Source organism: Pygocentrus nattereri, chromosome 14 (genome assembly GCF_015220715.1).
Source record: "Pygocentrus nattereri isolate fPygNat1 chromosome 14, fPygNat1.pri, whole genome shotgun sequence".
In the NCBI taxonomy this organism is placed as follows: domain Eukaryota; kingdom Metazoa; phylum Chordata; class Actinopteri; order Characiformes; family Serrasalmidae; genus Pygocentrus; species Pygocentrus nattereri.
Genome location: NC_051224.1, coordinates 20,653,151 through 20,667,241, shown reverse-complemented (window position 1 = coordinate 20,667,241; position 14,091 = coordinate 20,653,151). Strand labels below are relative to the sequence as shown.

The 14,091-nt window shown below is 39.7% G+C and overlaps 1 protein-coding gene across 1 annotated transcript in view; it reads right to left on the bottom strand.

The window, feature by feature from the left end:
- Positions 1-2,942, bottom strand: part of hsd3b7 (hydroxy-delta-5-steroid dehydrogenase, 3 beta- and steroid delta-isomerase) — a 54,827-nt gene extending 51,885 nt beyond the window's left edge. Inside the window, exons 1-2 of the mRNA XM_017697407.2 lie at positions 2,887-2,942; positions 290-443 (exon numbers count right to left, since the gene is read on the bottom strand). The gene's annotated coding sequence lies outside the window, so the exon portion shown is untranslated. The remainder of the gene's footprint in view (positions 1-289; positions 444-2,886) is intronic.
- Between the last annotated feature and the right edge of the window lie 11,149 nt (positions 2,943-14,091).

Genomic DNA, 14,091 nt, shown 5'->3' with positions numbered 1-14,091 from the left:
AGTCCAAATTAAGTCTGCAATTAGGCCAAATTAGGCCTGCAAATACTCAAAGTGAATGTAGAAGCTGAAAGAAAGTGCACATGTTCGTTATGTGCTCTCTTACTCAGCCACTGTGAACTCAGTTCTGCTGGTGTGCATTGTCAGTGTTTCTCCAAGCAGATCTCACTTTCTAACCATCCAAACATCAGCAGTTTAATTTAAAGCAATATCAACATTTCTATATGGTCGTCTGATTGATTGGTGTCGGTTTATTTGACTACATTCATAAAAAGCTTTTAAATGGTCTTACCTCGAGCACCAGACAGCAGAGTTCTTCATTTCTCTTTTTCTTTTCTGTTTCTTCTTAGACTGTGATCTCATATCTGAGACACATCAACCAAAACGCAAACGCACACTCATTCTCACAGGAAACAATGCACTATCCTTCCGCTCAGCTCAGCCAACTGCCATTAACAGAGAGAGATAGAGAGAAACAGATAATTCAAGAATGAGAGAAATAACATTACAGTACTTTTGGTGTGTGGATCTAAAAAGGAAAACTACAGCAGAAAATCTCATTTAAATGATTTTCTGCCTGCCCTCCAGTTGCTACTGATGACAAAATTTGGTGTAAAAATTTTCAATCTTTATTTAAAACTCAAGCTGCCAGGCTACCGTTGCTAACAAACACTAGAAGTCAATAGTCACCCAAACCTAAATACTTGCCCAACTCTTCTTTCAAATCACTTCAACCGCATAGTTTCAGTTAAGGTCGCACATGCACTCAATAATCTGATCATAATCGGATTTCTGCAGTTATCTGATTAAAACGACCTTATAAACAGCACACTCTGATTTCTGAAATCAAGGTCTAGAAATCTGATTAATAAATCTGATAAAGAAAGCTGTATTTTAGCTCAGTAATCAGATTTTTCAGTGTATACTCTTACGCTGATTTCTTTCAGATTTCTCAGTTTCAGTATGTGTGAAACTGACTGCGGTACCAGAAATAAACGAGACGCAGCAAAACACTGTTGGAGCAACAACCAAACCAAATACATGCTTGATGAAATGAAGGATTACGATTTTCTTCTTCTTCTAGACGATGTACAGTATGTTCATATTTTCAGGTAAAGTTTTGCATGTACACTCACTGGCCACTTTATTAGGTATCCCCTTTCACCTTCAGAACTGCCTGTACTGTTCAATTGCTTGTTAACACAAATAGCTAATCAGCCAATCACATGGCTGCAACTCAATGCATTTAGGCATGTAGAGGTGGTCAAGACAACTTGCTGAAGTGCAGACCGAGCATCAGAATGGGGAAGAAAGGTGATTTAAGAGACTTTGAACGTGGCATGGTTGTTGGTGCCAGACGGGCTGGTCTGAGTATTTCAGAAACTGCTGATCTACTGGGATTTTCACACACAACCATCTCTAGGGTTTACAGAGAATGGTCCGAAAGAGAGAAAATATCCAGTGGTGTGGACGAAAATGCCTTGTTGATGTGAGAGGTCAGAGGAGAACGGGCAGACTGGTTCGAGATGATAGAAAGGCAACAGTAACTCAAATAACCAACCAAAATCTCTGAGAATTGTTTCCAACACCTTGTTGAAAGTATGGCACAAAGAATTAAGGCAGTTCTGAAGGCAAAAGGGGGTCCAACCTTTTACTAGCAAGTACCTAATAAAGTGGCCAGTGAATGCATGTTTTTGAAAAAAGCCGCAGAATGAAGTTTAAGTTTTACATTACGTTTACGTCACGTCTTCTTCTGTGAGTTTATTGGCTGGTTGGCTGACTCATGTAGACCTGGAGTTTTCACATTATCTGATTGCTCGAGAGCATGTAAACGCATTGGATTACTGACAAAATCTGATTCTCTGCAGTTATCTGGTTATTAGGTGCATGTAAACGCACTCAGTGTTGTTTAAAACACTGTACGACTCACCTGAATCACTTTTTTTTCCTAAGAATGATTTGGTATCATTCCGTGCAAGACACCCGGAATTCAGAACACAGGTACTCCAGAATCTATTGTAGGAAAGCTAAACAGGGTACTCAGTTCATTCATACAGTGTCCTGTAATAAATTTGAGGACCACATTGTCTGAACAAATAAGCCTCAGTTGTGTAGGTTTGAACCTACATGTGAATATAGACATGATGAAAAGTGTCCACCTCTAAGATACACATGACATGACGTTAAATGAGCACAGTGCAGACAGAGTAGAAGTAAACAGCGCTTACATCGCATTCAATTTTTTTTTTTGGTGGGGGGGCATCTGTTACAATAACAATAAAAAAACAGCTGTAGATCTTCCTCACAATGACCAGGTGAAAAATGACCAGCACATACACAGAGCTTTTGCACAATGACTTTACTGAGCATGTCTCTTGTTTGTCTGTGGTTCATTGCCAAATAGCCACAGTCTGCATGTGTCAGCATTAGCAGGAAATTAGCTGTAATGCAGCAGACAAACGTCTGTGTTGGAATGCAGCACCTCTTTTCCTCTGATTAGAATGATGATGCACATGGTGACGTAGTCGCAGTCTTAGCTCAAATGTCTAAATAAGGTCTACGCCATTTTACTAAATAGTTTTTTAGCAGTGCACAGTAGAGTATGAGCATGTACTTAGAGGTGTGTGCAAAGGATTTGGCACCCTTGTCAACACGTTTTGTTGACAGATTAGGGAGCAGAATAAGTGCAAAAGTTATGTCACATTTTATATTTTCTGCTTTATTTTTTCCCCAATATATTAAACATTAAAGCAAATAAGCAGAAAATGAGCAGATATTTGTTTCCTCTGAACAAAACGTAATTTGACAGGAGTGTTCCCTTAAATATTCATGAAGTCTGAACAGAGCCTGTTAAAACATCCAGTGATGTACGCATGGAAATTTACTCACCCCGAACTTGCCGAGATCGTCTTACAGAGTTCTGTGGGGTTCAGATGTCTTCACCTGTACACACTGTCTCAGCCTGGACAGGCTACAGGCTACAGTATCGGCGTAATCCTGCCTCGTCTAATCTGGATGATGAGATTCGCTGGGACATGCTATGGGCTTAATCTGAGGTCCTCTGAGAGACCTTTATACTTGTAGAATAGATATAAAGCAATTATGGCTTATTCATACACACACTTGTGGACATTATAATCTGTGTGGTTTTATCATTTTACTGACTACCGAGCTGATAGATTTATCATGTTTTATCTCTTTTTCTTGCTAGTTTTATCTACTGGTTAAAAGTTTGTTTGTAACCACTTATTGTTTATTATATATAATGTCCCATAGACTAATAACCTGTGCTGTAAAGTGTGGATTTAAATCGTGTAAACTAAACACAAAAGGGTATTTCTTTAGAGATATTTTTAGAGATATTATGTACAATAAATTATGCTGTAATCATTTGTCTTGACATTTGATCACCAATTTTCAAATTCAAGACATTCTGCATATTGTTGTATATTTTATTATAATTTCATTCTGGATGTTTTCTGGCTAATTATAGAATCATCTACAGCACTGTTCACTGCTCGCTCTGGATACAACTAATATTTTTTCATTCCTCTTCCAGATAAATTTTAGCAAGATCTTAAGATCTCAAGATGTCAAGAGGACTTGAGCTTAAAGGTCAGCTTGGGTTCTATAGGTTCATCGCCCTTGGGTGACCTGTTCTCGTGCAGAACGCCAGTGAATGTGTCGGAGCATGCAGTACACAGAGGTGTAAGTAATGAATTGCATTTACTCTCGTTACTGTAACTGAGTACAAAACCCGCTAAGATCTGGTTTCACAGCTCGACTCGACCAAGGCAGTGTTAGCCGAGCTGGCTGGTCCAAGCTAAACAGGTACCGTGTTTATGGTTTTCTTTTTTTAGAAAGCTTCTGTTTATTAAATTTGAAACCCGTTGTGTAGATTTTATTACAGTGCCTGTTACCTATTTTAGGTAACAGCTTTCGCCTACAGTTTACTGTTTATACAGCCTAGTTTAGCTGCTGTTCAGAGATAAACGGTCATGAGGCAAGAAAGCTAGTCTAATACAGGTTCTTCATCAACTCTGGCCTGTGATTCTGTCCCTCTGTCGTTTTTTAACCTGACTGGCCTGATCTACTCCCTCCTCACCTCCCACCACTCTCTCTGTCTCTCTCTTTCTCTCTATATATATATATATATCTTCCCCCTCACTCGGACTCTCTCTATTCCTCTTTCTGCCCCCCCCCCTCTCTCTGCCTTGGTGTTTGTCTTTAGCTGTGAGAGGCTGTTTAACTGTGAAATGCAATAATAATGTCTGATTCTATATGAAATTATCAGCATGATTAGTGAAATATATTACAGTAAAATCAAAGCTGGGTAAGTTGCTGACGTTGCTGCTGATTTTAATGGTGTAAATGTTCTGATATCAGTGAAAATATACAGTTTGAAGGCTGTGAATGTGTTTACTGTTTACTAGAGATTCACACCTGTTAACGTAAGCTAGAGTCCAGGGAGCTGATGGGCAGCAGGATTCTTGCATCATTCATTAAGCAGTTTACTCACAATTTTGACTCAATTTTTTTTTCTTTTAAACAAACTTAACAAACTGAACAGTAACATCCTCTCCACCATCTCTCTAAAATACTTTACTGGCAACAGATAAACTAGGATGTTTTATACAGTCATCTAATCATGAAGTGCACGCAGTTTAATGTAGACCTTGTTCCTTACACAGCTCACAGAAAGGTGTGTAAATGTGCTCCAGCAGAGCGAACTGTGATCAGTCTCAGCTCTCAGAACTTTTTCCCACATATTATTATGTTTTGCTGTGGTGTTTTTCTGTACAGATTATTTCCAGTCCGTTCAGAAATATGTTCAGGTTGTCACAGCGGAAAGAGGAAAAAGTAACTAAGTAACTCAGTACTTCAGTAGTTATTTAAAATGAACTACTTATTTATTCTTACTGGAGTAGTTTTATTTACTAATACTTTTACCTGTACTTGAGTAAATGGATTTTCAGTTCTCTTTAGTTTTGATTTACATTTATCTGCTGTCCAAAAAAACATATCTCTTTTTTATCATTTTAGCACAACAGTTGTCCTTCACGTTGTGTGTAAAGTTTACATTTAAAGGCTGAGAGAGAAAGAGAGTGACAGAAAGAGAGAGAGAGAGAGAGAGAGAGAGAGACAGAGAGAGAGAGACAGAGAGAGAGAGAGAGAGAGAGAGACAGAGAGAGAGAGAGAGACAGAGAGAGAGAGACAGAGAGAGAGAGAGAGACAGAGAGAGAGAGAGACAGACAGAGAGAGAGAGAGAGACAGAGAGAGAGAGAGAGAGAGACAGAGAGAGAGAGAGAGAGAGAGAGAGAGAGAGAGAGAGAGAGACAGAGAGAGAGAGAGACAGAGAGAGAGAGAGAGACAGAGAGAGAGAGAGAGAGAGAGAGAGAGAGACAGAGAGAGAGACAGAGAGAGAGAGAGAGACAGAGAGAGAGAGAGAGAGAGAGAGAGACAGAGAGAGAGAGAGAGAGAGAGAGACAGAGAGAGAGAGAGAGACAGAGAGAGAGAGAGACAGAGAGAGAGAGAGAGACAGAGAGAGAGAGAGAGAGAGAGAGAGAGAGAGAGAGAGAGACAGAGAGAGAGAGAGAGAGAGAGAGAGAGAGAGAGAGAGAGAGAGAGAGACAGAGAGAGAGAGAGAGAGAGAGAGACAGAGAGAGAGAGAGAGACAGAGAGAGAGACAGAGAGAGAGACAGAGAGAGAGAGAGAGACAGAGAGAGAGAGAGAGAGACAGAGAGAGAGACAGAGAGAGAGAGAGCATGAGATTGCAGGATAAGAATCTGGCCCAAGCAGTGCTGCTGATGCCCAAATCCAAAAGTGCTGAAATGATGGTCCAGTGTCAGAAGCAGCTGACCAGCAGAGGTGAACGAGTGCTTAAGACACACAGTCCTCCCTTCTGTGATTGACAAGCAGGCAGTTTCTGCTGAGTGTCTTGGATTATGTCCAGACTGGTTGTTGTTTGTCTCTAAATGTTTGGATAGCTGTGGCAGGACTGCCTGTTCCAGATATCTGGATTTAAAATGAGAGGAATGAAAGGCATTTATTTGTTTGTGAAAGGTTGTTTATTCAGTGTTCAATTGTTTGTTCAGTGGCTATTCGTGTATCTTATTTTTTCCTCTACTGGACTGTCCCAAGTGCATAAAAGGGGGAATTCCACTGATTTTTGGATTGTTAAGATGTAGTGGAGAGGGGGGCACAACCTAACACATGTAGTTTTGTTGAATAACTTAAAAAATGTTTAACCTCTTAAACTCCAAGCCTATTTTTGCCAATTTTCGCCTGAAATGACATACCCAAATATGAATGCTTTTTACTCATATATTATATAATCCAGAGGCAATTTTAAGAAGTATTATTACTCAAAAGCCTTTACAAAATTAATTGAAAACACTTGAAATTATTGAAATTAAACTATAATGGCCAAAATATGGTAAAAATAGGAAAAAAAACAAGGTGCTTTTCAAAATTTCTTTTTTTGTTTTAGATTTTAGGGACCATAAACTGAAGAGGTCATGTCCATGAAATGTTTTTGCAGTTCCATATTTTGCCCCTTGGGGTCAAATTTTTACCATGTAAAATTTTAAACTGATTACCCTCACTGATCAGAAGTTATTCACTCTAGAGTAGATAGTGTACATACATGTCTGTGTACATTTCTCCAAGTGTCCCTTTGGAAATCTCCAAAGGACCACAACCTCTCCAAATTGAAAAAAACTAATTTTCTAACAATTTTTGCAGGAAAAAAGTGTTTATGTATTACCTACTCTTGATGGCAACATCCTATGGTGTATTTCTTTACATTATTTGACAAAATGTTGTTATAATAACAATTTCAACTGTATTATAAAAGCCAAATAAGCTGTGTTTACAGTGCCTGCGGCGCTAATCTTCCGGGTTATATCCCGCCTCCCCTGTTGCGCGTCCGCCTAACGTGACACCTGGTTGGTCGACAGGTTTGATTGACGTGTCGTTGGAAAGGGGAGAATCTCAGCTTTACGACCACATGTGTTTGAAAAGTAGATCATATTTTAATTTGGGTTTAAATTAGACATAAAAGATTTTTGCCTTCTGTTTTTTTCAAGCACTCTTTGCACAAAAACGAGGATTACTACCGAACGCATTACCGGAAATACACGGGTGTGGTGTCATTTTGAAGCCAACAAGGAGAGGTAAGCGGAGCTGTGGGCGGTTTGCGTGTGAAGTGTTCCGCCGACCGCCAGGGGTCGTTACGCACGGCTGCTGAGTTTTCGGGAAAAAAAATCTCCTGTTTGAAACGCCACACTCTTACCCTACGTCGTACAGTAAAACGGATCATCGCGTCGTAATCCGGAGAGCCAGACGGTTTGAATGATGTATAAAATGCCCACATTGGATCAAATATGGATTTATAAAAACCGCAAATATAAAAAATATTAAGCTTATTTTTAAATAAAACTTTTGCTAACAAGGTATATTTCGCCCAAAATGGTTATTTTCTGAAAGGAAATACAGCTAACTGGTGCTGGGGGGCGTGTTTGGGTCCTCAAAGCCGGTGTAGAACCTATTGAGAGCATTGGGCAGTGAGGGGTCCCTAGTGCACTGTGCATCTGTGGTGTTGTAGTCTGTGATGCACTCGATGCCCTTCCACATGCTCCGTGGATCCTGGGAAGAAAAATGACCCTGGATCTTCAGAGCGTATGCAGCTTTGGCCCTCTTTGTGCCTGCCGTCAGCTCACGTCTAGCTCTCCTGAGTTTCTGTGAACCGCCAGACCTGAAGGCAGCATCCCTGACTTTCAGCATCCCTGACTTTCAGCAGAGATCGGACCTCTGCATTCAGCCAGGATTTCTGGTTTGGGTAGCACCTCACAGTCCTGGTGGTGCTGACATCCTCAATATACTTGCTAATACACCTGCCAGTTTGAGCTTTTAATGTATAATTTCACCCCAAATGAGGGAAGCGCAGTGTTACAGTTTAGCCCATGGGTGGGTTCACTGCAACAGACAGAGGGTCAGTTTAACACCCGCTAGAAAAGGTGTTATTAAAAATGAATACAAAAATGCTACACACACACATTTTCTAAGCTGCTTCTCCCTCAGAGTCCCCGGGGGTTGGATTGGTGCTGGAGCCTATCCCAGCGGTCATCGGGCGGAAGGCAGGATACACCCTGGACAGGTCCCCAGTACATCGCAGGGCAACAACAACAAAAAAAAAGCAAAAAAGCTAATTCAATGTAATTCTATCTTGTTAGAAAGAAAGATATTTTCCAACCAAACTGCATGTTATATTATTATCTATAAGACAGACAGACAGATCAACTGATAGATACACACACACATTAAATAATATATGAACATTGACATGAGACTCTGTGTCAAACAATGACAAATTTATTGTTTGTCCAGTGAAAGACAGCTAATAAAAATATGACATATCAGTAAAATATGAGCAATGTTTCTGAAAATTACTGATTTGCTAGTTGTTAATGTCCTTAATATACTTATTAAACCAAATAATATCTGACAGATACAAATAAAATAGAAGAAAGTCCCTGTTTTCAGATGTTTTCTCTTTTTCATCTTAAAATCTGTATAAACATGAACAAAAAGATCAATTTTACTATGTTTGTTTACTAAGGGTGGTTTAGCTGTATCCCTGCAGTGTGGAAGCTGTAGGGTTAGCCCAGCTAGAACTTGCTGTTAGCTTGTCAGTTGCTTCAAAACAGTACTGCATTGTCAGCAAGAAGATTCAGATTAAAGTAACGTAAGGATGGATTCTGTGATTCACACAAACAGTTCAGTAACTGGAAAAAACCTGTGTTAAAAAATGACTTTTTTGCCCTGAAAACATTTTTTGGCACAGATCTCTTTAAAACCCTGATGAATCACTGTGAATTTTGGTTGGAGGCCGTGGTTAGAAAATGTGGCCAGAAGCACAACCTGCCTGACCTTCTTTCACAAGGCAAGTCCATGTTTGTTTGTGCCCTGTGTTAGGGTGTTCCCCATGCTGTGGTTTACTGTGAAATGCATCATTTCAGAGAAATGTTCAGTGTTCACAATGGTGGTGATAGGAACCAGACATCCACCTCTAAAAGCTCCCTCACAGAATGTTATTCCACAAAACAGATAGGATTAGAGTGTCTGATGCCTGAAACATTGTTTCATAGCAGTTCTGAGATCAGCTTTTGGCCCAAAGCGTATTTTTAAAAATGCTTTCATAATGCAGTGTGTTGTGAGGCAAAATAGCCAAGAAAAACGTTTTTTTTCTCAGATTCACTATTTCACCATCATCACCATTACATATATAAACTCGACAGGTGTACGTTCACTGGTGGTTTTGGATAGTGAAAAAATGGCTATACTTGTGTTGTAACATGGTCACCCCTGGTTCCTATCAGCACCACTGTAAAGAAATTTGAGTCTGTAAGTTTCTCAATGAACCATTTTACTGTTCACTTGTTGGCCATCTTCATAACACTGCTGGGCTGTTATTTCCAGCCAGACTCCACTCTCTTTGAATGGGAAGAGACAAAAATACTCAAAACTGAAGGACAAATTACCATTTAAAAATACATTTGAAATCACCAATAAAATCTGACAAAAACCTCAGTTTGTAGTGTTTGGCTCAATAATGCAGAAAAAAAATTATTTTTTTTTTTTATTGTTCTGGCTACTGCAGATCTTTCCCCACTCATGCCACAATGTCAAGCTGCTGATTGGCTCTCTTTCCTGAAGGGCACGACTTTCTCTGTGAACAGACGCCATGTTGTGCATTATGAGCTTTCCCATTCACTCCCATACACTCTTAAAAAAGACACTTCTTTAGTAGAGAAATTGGTTCTATATAGAACCAAGAACACTCAAAGAACCTTTACATGATTAAATGTTCTATTCAGATTGGTGGATAAAGTACTGTAAATGGTTCTATATGGTACCTTTGTGAAAATGGTTCTACATAGTACCAAAAGGGGTTCTTCTATTGTTACAATGTGAAACTTGGTCTATATTTTGTTCTATACAGCACAAAAAAAGGTTTCTTCTATTGCTACGATGTGATGTTAATGTAGAACTGCTAATTCACCCTTTAACCCTCAAGGTTGGCATGCAAACTACTGGTCACCATAGCAATACAGAAAACAGTCTGGCCTAGCAAGTAGCTAACGAAACAGCAAATAGAAAGATTGAAGACGAACACTGATAATTTGGAGACAAATTATCTTATTTGCATTTATAATCACTCCAGCTGGTTTCCTAATATGTTTAATCTGCAACGAGAAACTGTCAAACACTGAAAATCACAGGTCACAAAGCTGAAATCAGTTTCTCCTTCGCCAGCCTCTTGTTCGAATTTTCCTGTTCCACCTTAAATGGTGCCGCAGTTACATTCTTGTGCCTTAAGGTGGAACAGGATAACTCAAACAGGAAGCTGGCGAATGGGAAGCGACTTCTTGAGAGACGTTTTACAAGAAACTGCTCTACTTTTGGAAAAGTTGCCTGCTATATATGTGAGAAAAGCAGCTATAGCTTAGCTAAAGCTTAAAGCAGAGCAAAGTAAGCCTGTGTCTTTGTTTATTTTATATCTTAGCCTATACTAGGGCATTAGCACATACTGAGACATATTTACAGCTTTTATAATGGTGACTATTGATTTATCAAACATGCTCATCAATATTTTGTTGGATACTACACCAAAAAGGGTTCTTCTTTTGTTACGATGTGAAGCTTGTAACAATCCTTTTTGGTGCTACATACAAACTATTTGCAGAAAGGTGCTACATAGAATCTGAAGAACCTTTTCACAGTGCATAGAACCCTTTAAACAGCCACAGGGATCTCTATGTTGATAAGTGTTCATGTTGTTCTATATAGAACCATTTTCTCCACTACAGAATTCTTAAAGAACCAACTTTTTTAATTGTGTATTTCAATCAGTGACCAGTCTCCTCATTTATATCATCTCTGGTTTCACATATTAGAAAAAATAACATAAAACATTAAATGTGCCAAAACTTTTGGCCACATTTTATGTTTTATGTTTTTCTAATTAGTTAAATTCACTGTGTTAGGAATTAGGAAATCAACAAAATGTCGTTTTTGGCATGAACAAATTTTAGAAACAACAACAGAAATAAAAATGAATGACCTCACTCTTAGCAGAGGATCCCTCCAGTGCAGCCTGAGCACACTGGCCTCACTTGGCTCTTTCTAGCACATTGCATTGAGGATGTCTTAAGGAAAACAGATTTCGGGGAATGTGTTCTCCACCCTCAGTAAAATTCCTCACACTGGAATCCAGAACTCCCCAAGGCTTCACATTTCTAACACTGATTCCCCAGCAGACCCTGCATTCCAGAACAAATGTGTGAATACATTTAAAGCTGGATTTACAGCCACCAAGAAAAAGTTTGGCCTGGCAACCTATACTCTCTCTTAGATTGCCACACTAGACTCTAGACACACTAGATTCATTTTAAGATATCATTCATTTGCAATGGTCTGCTGCTGGAATTCACAAGGCCAGTGTGGAAGACCTCTTAGCCTGGACCTCCACAGCCTCCCAGACTGAAGTTGTCATATGATTTTAACTATTAGGATTTGTTCTGATGGTTTAACACAACGGTTGGCAACACGGGGCTCCGGAGCTGCATGTGGCTCTTTTACTGTCCTGTTGCAGCTCCTCAGCAGAATTAGATTTAGAGGTGAAAATAAAATAATCCTCCTTTATGGTAAAATAAGGCTCTGCTGATCGTTCAACACTGTTTAACAATAGATGCTCTTAAACGCTGCTAATCTACCACCTTTAACCTTGAAAGTTGGTGCACAGACTGCTGGTCACCATATCAATACAGACAACAGTCTCGCATAGCTAGTAGCTAACGAAAAGGGAAAGAGAAAGATTGAAGATGAACATTGATCATTTAGAGATGAATGGACTTATTTGTGTTTATAATCACTCCAGCTGGTTTTATAATACATTTAATCTGCAACAAGAAACTGACAAACACTAAAAAGTCCCAAAGCTGAAATCAGTTTCTCATTCTCCAGACTCTTGATTAAATCCCATTAAATCCCAAGGTGGAATGGGAAAATTTGAACATGAAGCTGGTGAATGAGAAGTGACTTCAGCCTTGTAAAAAAAGGCTTTGGTTTGTTTCATTTTTTAGCCTATCAGCTCATCAGCTCAGACTGAGACAGCTTTTATAATGGTGACCATTGATTTATTAAACATGCTCATCAATTATTGAATTGCTACAGAAAACCTGTATGACTTGTATCTGTATACTTGGACAGCCTCATAAACCACTGACCTTGAACTTAAACAAAAACATTATTATAATAACAACACATTTTCATGGTTTTCCTAAGGTCACATCACCTGACTTGGTCTCAAAATTACTCAAATCGTTACAAATTTGTGAAAGGGCTACTGACACAAGATATTGCATCATGTAGGTCAGTTGCATTCTTCTTTATGGTGTAATAACCTGCCCACTCTTTCTTAAATGTGAATGTCTTTGGTTGTGCATGACATACACAGAAATCAGAATTTACTGATAAAAGTTTTTCAGTGAGTTGAATAGTACAGAGTTATTAAACACCTCAGTGTCGCTGCTGGACTGATAATAGTCCACCAACCAAAAATATCCAGCCAACAGCGTCCTGTTACCACTGATGAAGAACTAGAGGATGACCGACACAAACTGTGTAGCAGCAGATGAGCTATCATCTCTGACTTAACATCTACAAGGTGGACCAACAAGGTAGGAGTGTCTAATAGAGTGGACAGTGAGTGGACAGTGTTTAAAAAGTCCATCTGCACTTCTGTGTCTGATCCGCTCGCACACTAACATACCACCACCATGTCAATGTTGCTGCAGTGCTGAGAATGACCCACCACCCAAATGACCCACCACTCAGACTATTTTAACTGTAACATGCAAAACGACTTTATTTACAGTTTTATATGTTCAAATTTTTAATAGTTAACCTAACATGCTCAATATAGTGGGAGAGGGAAGGTGAGAACAGCCACAAGCTGGGAGGGCAGTAATAATGCGGTTACTGTACCGGACTGCAGTGGTGAACAGGGAGCTGAGCCATAAAGCAATCAGCCGATCTACATCGCAACCCTCATCTGCGGTCATGAGCTTTGGGTAATGACTGAAAGAATGAGATAAAGAATACAAGTGGCGGGAAAGAGCTTTCTTCGAAGGCTGGTGGGCTACACTTTCCTTGATAGGGTGAGGAGGTCAGTCATCCAGGCAGCTGAGGTATTTCAGGCATCTAATCAGGATGCCTCTTGGAAACCTCCCAGTGGAGGTTTACCAGGCATGGCCTACTAAGACGAGACCCTGGGGTCATCCTATGACCCACTGAAGGGAATAATATCTCCAAGTTGGCCTGGGAGCCACACGAGGTCCCTCAAAGTTAGATGAAGGAAGTTGTGGGGGACAGGGTCATTTGCTCTCCCAAGTGCTACCACAACCCTATCTGGATTAAGCGGTTTATAATGATGATGATGATGATGATAAATGTGGTTTTGTAGAATAAAATGATTTATGTTTGTTAATTACTTGCATGTTATTGACCTTTTTCACATGTTCAACTTACAATTTAATGCAAAGAAAGAACTGAGCAGGTCAGGAAGAGGGCAAAGGCGATCTTACTGTCAGACAACCACTTCATTCACGTCACAAGTCTAAAAAACCCCTCGTTAGCTGCACATGATATACATGCAAAGTCAAAATGCTTCTACATGTACAAATGCTGAAACATCAACCGTCAAGGGGATATTGCACGAATCTGGCATCAACTGAAAGAACTGCTGCAAAGAGGGCTGTTAGGAAAGCAGAATAAGAGGAAGCAGAAAAAAAGAAGCTGATGGCTGATGAGTGAATCAAAGTGAGAGTTGTTGAGTTTAATCATCAGTAATATGAAGAAAGAGCCAGGGTGTGTGTGTGTGTGTGTGTGTGTATGTGTGTGTGTGTGTGTGTGTGTGTGTGTGTGTGTGTGTGTGTGTGTGTGTGTGTGTGCAGGATTCAATGTTCTGGAATTCCATCATATGTTTTGTTTGACAGCATTGTGGTGACCAGCGGTGGACGAAGTACACAA